This window comes from Mytilus trossulus, chromosome 5 (genome assembly GCF_036588685.1).
Source record: "Mytilus trossulus isolate FHL-02 chromosome 5, PNRI_Mtr1.1.1.hap1, whole genome shotgun sequence".
NCBI lineage: Eukaryota > Metazoa > Mollusca > Bivalvia > Mytilida > Mytilidae > Mytilus > Mytilus trossulus.
In genome coordinates this window covers 72,066,629-72,080,671 of record NC_086377.1, presented here as the reverse complement: position 1 = coordinate 72,080,671, position 14,043 = coordinate 72,066,629, and the positions used below count along the sequence as shown (strand labels likewise).

The 14,043-nt window shown below is 29.8% G+C and overlaps 1 long non-coding RNA gene across 3 annotated transcripts; it reads right to left on the bottom strand.

Moving 5' to 3' along the window:
- Positions 1 to 4,606: 4,606 nt before the first annotated feature.
- LOC134717452 (uncharacterized) lies at positions 4,607 to 13,664 on the bottom strand. 3 transcript variants are annotated; one of them, XR_010107311.1, is made up of 9 exons: positions 13,168 to 13,664; positions 11,664 to 11,834; positions 10,917 to 11,071; positions 10,180 to 10,333; positions 9,493 to 9,647; positions 8,779 to 8,933; positions 8,067 to 8,219; positions 7,108 to 7,199; positions 4,607 to 5,093 (listed from the first exon to the last, which is right to left on the bottom strand). It is a non-coding gene; the product is annotated as an uncharacterized LOC134717452 (long non-coding RNA). The 3 variants fall into 3 exon arrangements; XR_010107313.1 differs by having other exon boundaries at positions 8,779 to 8,899; XR_010107312.1 differs by lacking the exon at positions 8,067 to 8,219.
- Between the last annotated feature and the right edge of the window lie 379 nt (positions 13,665 to 14,043).

The window sequence follows — 14,043 nt, the reverse complement described above, 5'->3', positions numbered from 1 at the left end:
CAAATACGACCGACATGGTACTATAATACTCATGAAAGGAATTAATATTGTTTCTTGTCTAATTGACTCTTTGGCTGAATTAAAGAAATTTAAAACTTGTACTTCACATGAAGGAAATTCACTTCAACAAAAAGTCAAGACTGATGATGAGGCAAATATTTTGAAAAAAGCTGCAGAAATTATCAAATCTAAAATACAAACATCTTGTAAAAATATTAAAAATAGTTCCAATAGAAGCTTGTCAAATTTTAAACTTCACAACTTTATAGAGAATAATATTGACCCAATATTGTGGAATTTCTTGTGTTCCTTAATAGGACAAGAAATAGAATTACAGCTTCCTTTCGGGGAGAATTCTTTAAGTGAGGATTCTGTTCAGTTTTCTCAAATTTTTAATATTTGTTGATGTTTAATCTTCAATAGAGATTCTAAATGTAATAAATTTCAATTGTTAATAGCTGACATAATTGACAAGTTTACCAATTCCTCTACTGAATGCTTTAACCTTTTAAATAAATTTGGTAGATGTGTTTCTAAGCAGACTTATGAGAGATACCAAACTCAAATTGTTGAAGAAAGGAAATCAAATTCAATTAATTCCTCAAAATGTCAATTTCAAATAGCATCTGTAGATAATATTAACAAAAGATCATCTTATGCTGCTGTTAAGTCTACAGATGCCCATCGTGGTTTTGATGGAACCTCTATTCAATTGGTTATACCTAAGCCATCAATAGAGTTATTGCCTGAGGAAAAGCAACAATATTTAAAAGGGCATATATATTCATATGGTCAAGATGAGTATCGTTCCATCAATTTATTTTCAGATAATGATTTTAAAGTTATTTCCCTTTACAAGTCAATTGCAATTTTAATGAATTATGGTTTACTCACATCTGAAAGAGATAATGATGGTATTTGCACTTCCGATATTGAAAAAGTTATGGAAAATTGCCTAACAAATACTGTTATGGATCAATCTCTGAGAGAAATATTGTCAGATCCTTATTATTTAAGTGATGAAAACTTTTCTAAAGTTTCAAAATTTTCTCCAGATGAGCACATTAACCATGAATTATATCTTTTTAATACTAGGAGAGAGTCAGATTTAGTAGATTTAGCTGCTGTATATTTTGCTACAGGATGTTGTATTTATATATATGAAATAAACACAAACAATCCCTTAAACCAAAATCACTTACTCCTTAAGAAGAAAATAAATCCCATGTTTTTTTCTAATCATTCTTTCCACATTATGGAGATTGGTGGAAAATATTGTCCTTTAATTAATCATAGGTTATACTTTAATAGTGGTATTTTTCTTATGTCAAAAAATATAACTGATGTTTCAGATTTCAGAAAGTATAATGGTTTTCATAAAAAATTGTCAAGTATTGCAGCCATTTGCACAGAAGTAATGAAAGAATCAGAAATTCAGCAATTTGCTCGAAATCGAAAAAGAAAACCAGAAGATCTACATTTCTCTGATCAGTCTATACTTAATTTAGAAAGTTTTGTTACTAAAGTTACTATTGAACATCCAAATAGTAACAGACAGGAATCTAATTTAAAAAAAAAATTCATTGTGAATGATTTTGAAAAATCAGATTCTGAAATTGCAGTGGCCCAAAGCTGTGTTTCTACTTTATTTGAATATTGTTTTTGTAAACTGCCCTGTCCAAATAGCCATTCCCAATCCCCTGGTATTCAAGATTTTATAAGTAAAAAAACTAACAATACTCTAATTGAAAAATCTGAGGTAAAATATCTGTCTTTGTTGGATGAACAATGTGACAATAAAGATACCGTCAAACATTCATTAGAGATATTGCATCAAAATTTAAATGTTGGTCAGGATATTAACCATTTAGTTGTTGTTGGTGATGGAAAGACATATGACCTCTTAGTAAAGCTAAAAGAGGAATATGGATCAGAACTTGATTGGGTCCTCCCTTTTCCAGGTGACTGGCACATATTAAAAAATTATCAGAGGATGATTATGAGGTTGTATCTTGATGCTGGTCTCAAAGACTTCATTGACATTTTCCATCAAGGTGCAACTGCAAATTCAGTTATACAGGCTTTAAACTTTGATAAAACTCATAATTTCTTGTTGCAATTCTGGGAATCACTTTTTCGTTTTCAAATAGAAACTGTTATTAAATATTTTCATTTTCATTATGACCAAACTGACCATTTTATTCATATTAAAAGAGTATCTGACATTTTATCAGATGATACACTTTCCCCTTTAGAGAAAATACAAAAACAAATGAAATTTTTCCAAAATTTTTCATTCGAATATGAAGAATTATTAGATCAGCTTTGTGCGGAAAATGAAAACTGGAGATTTTGGAATACTTTCTTAAGTAAGCACTGCTTCACTTATATTTCATATTTCCTTGCTATACGTTCTGGTAACTGGGAACTTCGTAATTTTTGTATAAAAGAAGTGACCAAAATCACCCAAATCACTGAAAGCAAATATTATGCACGACTTTTACCATATCATATAGCAGACTTGAAACATTTTCCAGGTGGCATTATTAAAAAGTTTGAAGAGGGTGCTTTTGTTGTAAACATATCTGGCAGAAACATTCATAGTCAGGGGTTGGATGAAGCCCACGAGAGTTGTATCAACCGTGAAGTAAAGGGTGCAATGACAACTTTTTCCCCTTCTGCTCTGTCAAAACTAGTTCATTATCTTCCTCACAGAGCTAAAGTGTTAACCAATTTAAAAAATGAACTTTCATTCGTTAATCCAGACCGTCACAAAACTGCAGTTACTCGGACAACTTTTGAAGAAGAAAATATACTTTTATATATACATCATCTCAGGCAAAGCAATTTAGTGCAATTTGAGCATAAAACCTTATCACATTTTTTCAATGATAAAATAATTCTAACAAAATTGCAAAAAGATGACTTATTATCATATGAAAATGTAGCCACTACTCATTTGATGACCTACATAAAATCTTGTATGATCATATGAAAATGTAGCCACTACTCATTTGATGACCTACATAAAATCTTGTATGACTGACTTTAAGTTTAGATATAATAAAACCAAAAAAATTACTGGTTTTTCATTTAAACCACAAACTGTTTCTTATGTTAAAAAAGAATTAAAAGACCAACGTTTAGAAAATTCGTTACTTAGGAAACAAATTTCCTGGTCCAAAAATCAAAACATACCAGTTTCAGATTTTCAACAGTTTATTGCTTTACCCAAAGCCATTGTGGACTCTGATGGCTTACCATATAAAGGTGACAAATCAAAAACTTTAAAGATTTTCCGTAAACGATACCCAGATTCCTTCACAAATATTTTAACTGAAACCCCTCAATGTGTGGTTATAGATGGAATGTTTTTTTTACATACCAAACCCTTGTTATCTTCACATAAAACTTTCACTGATTATATTATTTACCTTTATAAAAAATGCATATTTCCCTATTTTGATAATAATACTACAGTTGAAGTGCATCTGGTTTTTGATGATCAGTCCCCTCCCCTTTCCCCGAAGGACATCGAGAGGAACAGACGTGATTTAAAAAATGAAAATACCTCTTGTGCTTCTTTTACCAAATCTTCCAAACTACCATCAGATTGGTTGAAATTTTTGGCAAATAGAAACAACAAAAAACAATTGGTTTTATTAATAAGTGAACAGTTTTTATTACTGTCACAAAATGCAATCAAATTGAACCAAACATTTGTTGTTGGTGGTGGTTTTGACAATTCTTCTTTATCAAAATGTGTTGTCAAAAATGAGATAAGAATAATTAAGAATTTTCAAACTAATATATCAGAGGGGGACAGTCGAGTATGGTTACATACTGAACAAACTTTGTGTGATACTGTACTTATTTATTCGCCAGACAATGACACATACAACATTGGTTTACCATTTATACAAACTTTAGACAAACAGGTTTTTGTTCAACTTACTTTTAAGAAAGATGTCATATACTTAAACATGAATAAGCTTATTCAGTCCATGAAAAATGATCCAGATTTACAGTGCCTTTCAAACGACAATCTTGACGATATACCATCAATTTTTCAAATGTTGTATATTGTTACTGGATGTGATTATGTATCTTTTTTTAGGGACCATGGTAAAACTTCTTTCTATCAGATATTTTTCAAATATCCAGATTTTATTACTTCCAATAATATTGTAAAGGGGTGGTTGGGAAAATTAAGTGAAAGTGATAACAGAGAAAATACTGGATTCCTTGCTTTTTTACGTTTAGTTGGTTGTGAATATTGGAGGAAATGTTCCTCTGCCTTCTTAAAGGATAGAATCGACTCTCCCCATTATTTATTTCAATCTGCTTTTGTAGAAACATTAAGCCCGTTAGAAAATCACTATATTTGGCTTTCAAAAATTAGAGATGCACTGTACTGTAGAGTGCCATCTGAAGAATTTTTCCTGCCATCTAATGATGCATTATTTTTACACTGGAAAAGGTCTTGTTGGGTTAAACTTGTATGGCAACAAGCTAATAAAAATTTCGTGCATTATCCAATTTTGAATGACCATGGCTGGAAGGTTGACAAAAATGTACTTAGCATTGTTTGGGACTCTGATGAAAATTTAGAAAAAAATTCTAACAATGTAAAATTATGGACAGCTGGGTGTGGGTGTATCAAATCAAATTGTAGTGGCAATCAGTGTGGATGTAGGAAGCAAAGAAAGTCGTGCGGTCCTGGATGTAAATGTGGACAGTCTTGTTTAAATTCAAATGGCCCTACAATGTTACCTTCAGGTGATGCAAATATCCAACAACCAAACGAGAAAACCCAAGATGAACCCCTTTATGACTCTGAATCAGACACTGACACCGACTCAGATAATAATATATTTAATGATTTTTTTCTTGAATTTGAGAATCTTGGCATTAATTTAATTGAACTGGATGAATCAGATTTACAAACTGTCATCACAGATTTCAATACACATGTTTGAAATAATTCCATTCAAATAACATTTTTACATAAACAATTTTAGTTCCAAATATCCCATATCACATGTATTTAAGTAGGTTGTAGCTGTACACTTGAATTCATCTGTTTCCACATTCTGAAAGTAGAATATGTTCAAATAAAATGTTCAGTCAGAAATCTTTTATTATTTACATAATACAGTAGAAGTTTCGACTTAGTTGGAAAAAACAATATCGGTTGTATAAGTTGAATTGGTGAGAATCGTATAAAAATATAGATACAGTATGTGTTGTGTTGTATGCTCATATTTAAAATTTTAATGTAAAATTAAATTACACTTTTTTAATAAAAAAAAAAATCTTCTTACATAATGAAGAAGAAAAAAGAAAAAAAAGGTTGATAAATGGGTTAATTTGACCAAGTCCAAGTCACACCTCCACGCGGTATCAACTGGAAACTCTTTACTCAGTAAAGTGGCCAACGTGACAGGGCCATATTTTATTTAAATATTTCATTTGGACTTTTGATGTGCTTCGTGTTGAAAGTTGTATCAAGTAGGGTTTGTGCTACATGTTAAGTTTTTTTTCAAGCAGTTTGCCTGCTTCAGATTGACAAGTGTTTATCAAATAGTTATGTGCTACATGTTAAGTTTTTTTCAAGCAGTTTGCCTGCTTCAGATTGACAAGTGTTTCTCAAATAGTTATGTGCTTCATATTGAGTGTTTCTCGAATAATTATGTGCTTCATATTGACAAGTGTTTCTCAAAAAATTATGTGCTTCATATTGACAATTGTTTCTCATATAGTTATGTGCTTCAAATTGACAAGTATTTCTCAAATAGTTATGTGCTTCATATTGACAAGTGTTTCTCAAATAGTTATGTGCTTCATATTGACAAGTGTTTCTCAAAAAATTATGTGCTTCATATTGACAAGTGTTTCTCAAATAATTTTGTGCTTCATATTGACAAGTGTTTCTCAAAAAAATATGTGCTTCATATTGACAAGTGTTTCTCAAATAGTTATGTGCTTCATATTGACAAGTGTTTCTTAAATAGTTATGTGCTTCATATTGAGTTTTTCTCAAATAGTTATGTGCTTCATATTGACAAGTGTTTCTCAAATAGTTATGTGCTTCATATTGAGTTTTTCTCAAATAGTTATGTGCTTCATATTGACAAGTGTTTCTCAAATAGTTATGTGCTTCATATTGAGTGTTTCTCAAATAGTTATGTGCTTCATATTGACAAGTGTTTCTCAAATAGTTATGTGCTTCATATTGACAAGTGTTTCTCAAATAATTTTGTGCTTCATATTGACAAGTGTTTCTCAAAAAAATATGTGCTTCATATTGACAAGTGTTTCTCAAATAGTTATGTGCTTCATATTGACAAGTGTTTCTTAAATAGTTATGTGCTTCATATTGAGTTTTTCTCAAATAGTTATGTGCTTCATATTGACAAGTGTTTCTCAAATAGTTATGTGCTTCATATTGAGTTTTTTCTCAAATAGTTATGTGCTTCATATTGACAAGTGTTTCTCAAATAGTTATAATGTGCTTCATATTGAGTGTTTCTCAAATAGTTATGTGCTTCATATTGACAAGTGTTTCTCAAATAGTTATGTGCTTCATATTGACAAGTGTTTCTCAAATAGTTATGTGCTTCATATTGACAAGTGTTTCTCAAATAGTTATGTGCTTCATATTGAGTGTTTCTCAAATAGTTATGTGCTTCATATTGACAAGTGTTTCTCAAATAGTTATGTGCTTCATATTGACAAGTGTTTCTCAAATAGTTATGTGCTTCATATTGACAAGTGTTTCTCAAATAGTTTTAATGTGCTTCATGTTCTGAAATAGTTCATTTGTGATTTGTCTTGACAATTTTCTCAAGTCCTTTCCTGAGTCAGTGCTTGCCAGAAGGATTTAAATTTATAAATCACAGAGAAAAACATGAGAATCAACATATAATATCTATCATGACATTTAACCATATTTCTTCTAATGTGTTTCAATTCTTAATAATTTGTTTTTTTTGCACATTTTTCTTTCTGAATTAACAAAATTAATAACTGCTGGATGACAGTTTCAACCTATATTAATTTTTATGTATTTGAATATTAAAAACATAGTTGGTTACAATTACCTACCATTATCACAATCTGAAATCGGGTTCATGATCCATTTAATCCAGGTCCAGAATAAAACTAAGTTCTTGACTGCACATTATTGTATGAAACTTCTGTAAAATATAAAACTTCATAATAATTTGATGAATAAATAGTTTTAAGTGCTGGATAGATATTCTTTTCAAGGTGAGAATATAAAAATATATGAACATTTAATACTTTCTTTTGATAAAAAGAACAAACTGTATTAAAAACGTTTTGTTGAAGTTGAAAACAGTATGATACATGTAATACCCTTACATTTCTTATTTAAATATTTTGATATTTTAAAGGTTATTTCCCCTTGACTTAAAATCTGACATTCACTCTTTATGTACATTGGTAATGTGTTTTAACATCATATGGTAATGTGTTTAAATATCATAGTGTAATGATTCAAATATCCATGATATATATACAAGTTTAAAAAAATTAATTCTCAAAGTTCTGATTTTAAATATTTTAATATTGAAAGAGTTATTTCCCCTTTACCTGAAATCTGACATTTTATAAAAGGATACAGTTTAACATATTTAATCACTTTGCATTTCCCTGATACGCCTTTTACAAATAATGACACATCTTTAATAGGAGTGAATTTGTAAATAATAAAAGTACACAATTACCACTTCTTTTAAAGACTCTAACCAGTAAATGACTATCTTAATTTTTTTTGTAATTTTACAGTGTAGATGATAAAATGATCCTAATTTGTAAAACAATTATACATACAATGATAATACTATTTGTAATACATTCACCTATATTTTAACATGTTTAAATATCTGTTTAGCTTTTAACACAATTGTAATATGTGAGAAACATTATGAGAACAACTGGTATTATTTGAAAAAGTACAGACAAAATTTTCATATATCTTAATCTAGGTTAAATCATTATTAGGCTACAATCTGCTTAACTTAATCTTTAAAAATATTAACCTTATCAAATATTTCCTGTCTTTCACTATCTTTAAGAATTGTTAGTGGATAATTCTTTAAAATTTCATTTGTCAGAATGTGCTTTTGATCTGTTCTTAATCACCTTGTAATACTTGCTGCTGAACATTGTCCAATATGAAATAATAGCTTTATCTATAAAACATTAAAATAAAACAAATAGAGACATATTAAAAGTATATAATAAAGGTACCAGAAGCTGATATACATTATAACTAAGAAAAATATATAATTTAAACCATAATCTTAAAGCAAGTTTTTTTCCAATAAGAAATGCTTAAATTAGTATCCCTGATGTAGAGGACAAGAGACACTTAAAAGTACTCATTTAAAGCACTTTGGTCTCTGGTTCAAATGTATCTCATTAATCTCATTGGCAATCATGCCACAAGTACTCTTTCATTATTGTTAAATATTAAGGAAGTTACCAAATTTGAATGAAATGAAATCTTAGCCCAATGTGTGGCTGCGTACTTATACATCCCTCTTTTGTTATATGAATTAACTGTTGGAACTCAATAACCGAACTATTTTTTTCTTTGTATTGTTTACTTCATTACTATTTATCAGAAATTTTATACAATTTATTTGATTGTAAAGCAAATTTTGTAACAATTAATATGAATTGAGGTATACTTATTTCCTGATGGAAATTATCACAATAAGTCTGTCATAATTTAAAAGAACTATTTACCCTTTCAAATATTTCCTGTTTTGGACTGTATTATCTTTTTCTCTTTATTCTATTGGTCCGAATGTGTGCTTCAATGTAAACATCTTTTGATCTGATCCAAATCACCTTGTAATACTTGCTGCTGAACATTGTCCAATATGAAATAATAGCTTTATCTATAAAACATTAAAATAAAACAAATAGAGACATATTAGAAGTATATTATAAAGGTGCCAGAATTTGATATAAATTATAACTAAGAAAATAATATTAAACCACAATCTGTAAGTAAGTTTTTTCCAATAAGAAATGCTTAAATCAGTATCCCTGATGAAGAGGACAAGAGACACTTAAAAGTACTCATTTAAAGCACTTTGGTCTCTGGTACAAATCTATCTCATTAATCTCATTGGCAATCATGCAACAAGTACTCTTTCATTATTGTAAAATGTTAAGGAAGTTACCAAATTTGAATGAAATCAAACCTTAATCAGCCCAATGTGTGGCTGCGTACTTATACATCCCTCTTTTGTTATATGAATTGACTCTTGGTACTCAATTATTGAACTATTTTTTTCTTGGTATTGTTTACTTCAATTACTATTTATCTGAAATTTTATACAATTTATTTGATTGTAAAGCAAATTTTGTAACAATTAATATGAATTGAGGTATACTAATTTCCCGATTGAAATTATCATAATAAGACTGTCATATGTAAAAAGAACTATTTACCCTTTCAAATATTTCCTGTTTTGGACTGTATTATCTTTTTCTCTTTATTCTATTGGTCCGAATGTATGCTTCAATGTAAACATCTTTTGATCTGTTCTTAATCACCTTGTAATACTTGCTGCTGAACATTGTCCAATATGAAATAATAGCTTTATCTATAAAACATTAAAATAAAACAAATAGAGACATATTAGAAGTATATTATAAAGGTGCCAGAATTTGATATAAATTATAACTAAGAAAATAATATTAAACCACAATCTGTAAGTAAGTTTTTTCCAATAAGAAATGCTTAAATCAGTATCCCTGATGTAGAGGACAAGAGACACTTAAAAGTACTCATTTAAAGCACTTTGGTCTCTGGTACAAATCTATCTCATTAATCTCATTGGCAATCATGCCACAAGTACTCTTTCATTATTGTAAAATATGAAATGAAATCTTAGCCCAATGTGTGGCTGCGTACTTATACATCCCTCTTTTGTTATATGAATTTACTCTTGGTACTCAATTACCGAACTATTTTTTTCTTTGTATTGTTTATTTCAAACACTATTTATCTGAAATTTTATACAATTTATTTGATTGTAAAGCAAATCTTGTAAGAAAAAATATGAATTGAGGTATACTTATTTCCGGATGGAAATTATCACAATAAGTCTGTCATAATTAAAAAGAACTATTTACCCTTTCAAATATTTCCTGTTTTGGACTGTATTATCTTTTTCTCTTTATTCTTTTGGTCGGAATATGTGCTTCAATGTAAACATCTTTGATCTGATCCAAATCACCTTGTAATACTTGCTGCTGAACATTGTCCAATATGAAATAATAGCTTTATCTATAAAACATTAAAATAAAACAAATAGAGACATATTAGAAGTATATTATAAAGGTGCTAGAAATTGATATAAATTATAATTTTATAACTAAGAAAATAATATTAAACCACAATCTCTAAGCAAGTTTTTTTCCAATAAGAAATACTTAAATCAGTATCCCTAATGTAGAGGACAATAAACACTTTTCAGTGCTCATTAAAAGCACTGGTCTCTGGTACAAATGTATCTCATTCATGTCATTGGCAATCATGCCACAAGAACTCTTTTATTATTGTAAAATATTTGAAAGAAAGTGGTCAAATTTGATTAAAATCAAAGCTCAGTCAGTCCAATGTGTGGCTGCATACTTATACATCCCTCTTTTGTTATATGATTTGACTCTTGGTTCTCAATTACTGAACTTACTTTTTCATTGTATTGTTTACTTCAAACACTCTCTATCTGAAATTTTATACAATTTATTTGATTGAAAAGCAAATTTTGTAACAATAAAGATAAAATGAGGTATACTAATATCCTGATGGAAATTAACATATATCTATATCATAATCAGTCTGTTATATCTATAGAAGAACTGTTTACCCTTTCAAATATTTCCTGTTTTTCACTGTATTATCTTTTTCTGTTTATTCTATTGGTCGGAATATGTGCTTCAATGTAAACATCTTTTGATCTGATCCAAATCACATTGTAATACTTGCTGCTGAACATTGTCCAATAAGAAATAATAGCTTTATCTATAAAACATTAAAATAAAACAAATAGAGACATATTAGAAGTATATTATAAAGGTGCCAGAATTTGATATACATTATAACTAAGAAATAAATGTACTTTAAACCACAATCTGTAAGTAAGTTTTTTCATGCTTGTATCAGTATTCCTGATATGAGGACAAGAGACACTTTTTAGTACTCATTTAATGCGCTTTGGTCTCTGGTACAAATGTATCTCATTATTCTCATTGGCAATCATACCACAAGCACTCTTTCTTTATTGTAAAATATTTGAAAGAAAGTGGCAACAAATATGATTAAAATAAAATGTCAGTCAGCCCAATGTGTGGCTGCGTACTTATACATCCCTCTTTTGTTATATGAATAGACTCTTTATACTCAATTACCAAACTTATTTTTTCTTTTTATTGTTTACTTCAAACACTTTTTATCTGAAATTTTATACAATTTATTTGAGCGTAAAGCATATTTTGTAACAATAAATATATTAAAATGAGGTATGCTTATTTCCTGATGGAAAAATTCATAAATTTATTTTGTCATCAGTAAATTATAAAAAAAAATACATTGTATTTAACAAAGAAATGTTTACTCTTTAAAATATTTCCTGTTTTTCACTGTCTTTCCTTAATCTCTTTATCATGTTTATTCATGTTATTCTATAAGTCGGAATGTGTGCTTCAAGATTTACATCTTTTGATCTGATCCAATCACTGTAATACTTGCGGCTGAACACTGTCAAGTTTGAAAATAATAACTCGACCTGCAAAACATTTTACATAACATATTTAGAGGTTGAGAATTGAAACAGATGCCGTCATTTTCATTTTTGACAAAAAACATCTCAAAAGTTATATATCATGGCATATTTGATAATTGTTTCATATCAAACCTAGCCCAAATAATTAAGACGTTTTGAAACGCTTTAACATTTTTTTTCTTTGATGCGTCGAAGTAAAGTGTCAAAGAAAAAATTATAATAGCCTTTTAAGACGTCATAATTGTTTGAACTATGTCAAAGCTTGAATTTGAGCATCTTTTATAGCTAAATCAGTTAAAATCTTTCATATATGAATTAATTGAATCAACTATTACAATGTACTATTAATTAAAAGTCAATGAATGTATAGACACTTAGATTTTGAAAGTGTTTTATAAAAGTGGCCAAAATATTTCATCAATTAAGATTAACCTGAAGATTGAGACAAACATCGACCCTTGCTCCTTTTCTTAATATCTGGTCCCTTCCTTCCAATTTTCACTTTTTTGAACATATATATATTAAAAATTGAGAATGGAAATGGGGAATGTGTTAAAGAGACAACAACCCGGCCAAAAAAAAAACCACAACAGCAGAAGGTCACCAACAGGTCTTCAATGTAGTGAGAAATTCCTGCACCTGGAGGCGTCCTTCAGCTGGCCCCTAAACGCCATACTAATTTCCAAATTGTACACAAGAAACTAAAATTAAAATAATACAAGACTAACAAAGACCAGAGGCTCCTGACTTGGGACAGGACAAAAATGTGGCGGGGTTAAACATGTTTGTGAGATCTCAACCCTCCCCCTATACCTCTAACCAATGTAGAAAAGTAAACACATACAATATTGATATATATTATAAATTTGTTTTACTACCCAGTTCAATAAGAGGACAACTTAAAATCAGAAAACAAGTTAATGTAGCTGATTGCTTATTGATAAATGACATAATTGTAAGGTTAAAAAAATATGTGAGTGTTTCCTGTTACATCTTTGAATACAATGTAAAATTTAGGTACATGTACATGTAGGTAGGAATTTTTTCTTCCATCTAGACTATTTTTTATTAAACATTGACTGATTGGGTCTATTGGAGGGACATTATGACTTTAACATTGCGTCAAGAAAAATTATACTTCAAGTAGACTTTTTTCCGCTTAAAGAAATGGAAGGTAGGTTTTAGAAAAGTTCAGACCACGCATGTTTTTTGTTTGGCCTATAATTGTCAAATCACCGGGATCATAATACATATTAGAGACAAATTACAGTGGTGCCAGGTGTTAGAAGTAATTGTTGGTATGAACGGACCCCATATGGATTTTAATCTCACTCACTTTGTTCAGTATTTGGTGTTTATCTTCCTAGATAAATTCAAGAAATAGTAGTTCCATGTGCCTGATGTGGGTTCAACTCTGGAAAACGGATGTCTTGTGAATTGGTTTATCACCGGAGTCAAACACGGATAGCTTCAGTTCCAATCCGAATTTTATCATTTTCATGTTGGTGGTTTACGATGAATAAAAATGAAATGAATGTTATTTCCTGCATCAAGTCTTTTACACGTCGGTTTGAACATAATTTTTTATCAATTTTGCAGTCTGTAAATTTAGATGAACGCACTTTCTTGTAAAATATTTTAGCTAAAATTATAAAGTAAGCCATTCCTTCTTAAGTTATTGTGTATAGTATAATGTTCAAGCATCAAATTATGATAACATTAACTTATCAGCCTGAAATGCAAAAATCAACGTAAAGTTCTGGCCGCCATTACGTGTTGACAACGTCGTCTAGTGAACCGTATCACTGAGCGTCGAAATCCTTACTCAGGCGCTTCCGGTTGTCCTACTGTTAACCGAAGTCAACACGGTGTTATTCGTGAAGTCGGAAGAACCTGCAGTGTTATTATATACTTTCAATATTGGATACTTTTTACCTGTCCGTTTTGGTCCTTAAATATGTTCTGTATCAAGGCCGGAGTAACTGTACCGTTAATTGCGTGATTTGTATCAAAAATGTATTATTGATTGAAGCACGTCATAATTTTCCCTCTGTGAGCCTCTGACAGTCTGATAGCTTTTGACTACGTCACATAGTAACCGGTGTTATGATGACGTTTTTGAGATTCCAATTGGGGATAAAAACGTCGTATATACCCCGGCAGTTTCCTGAATATATACTGACATCTCTGTGTTGTTATCCAATCACAAACA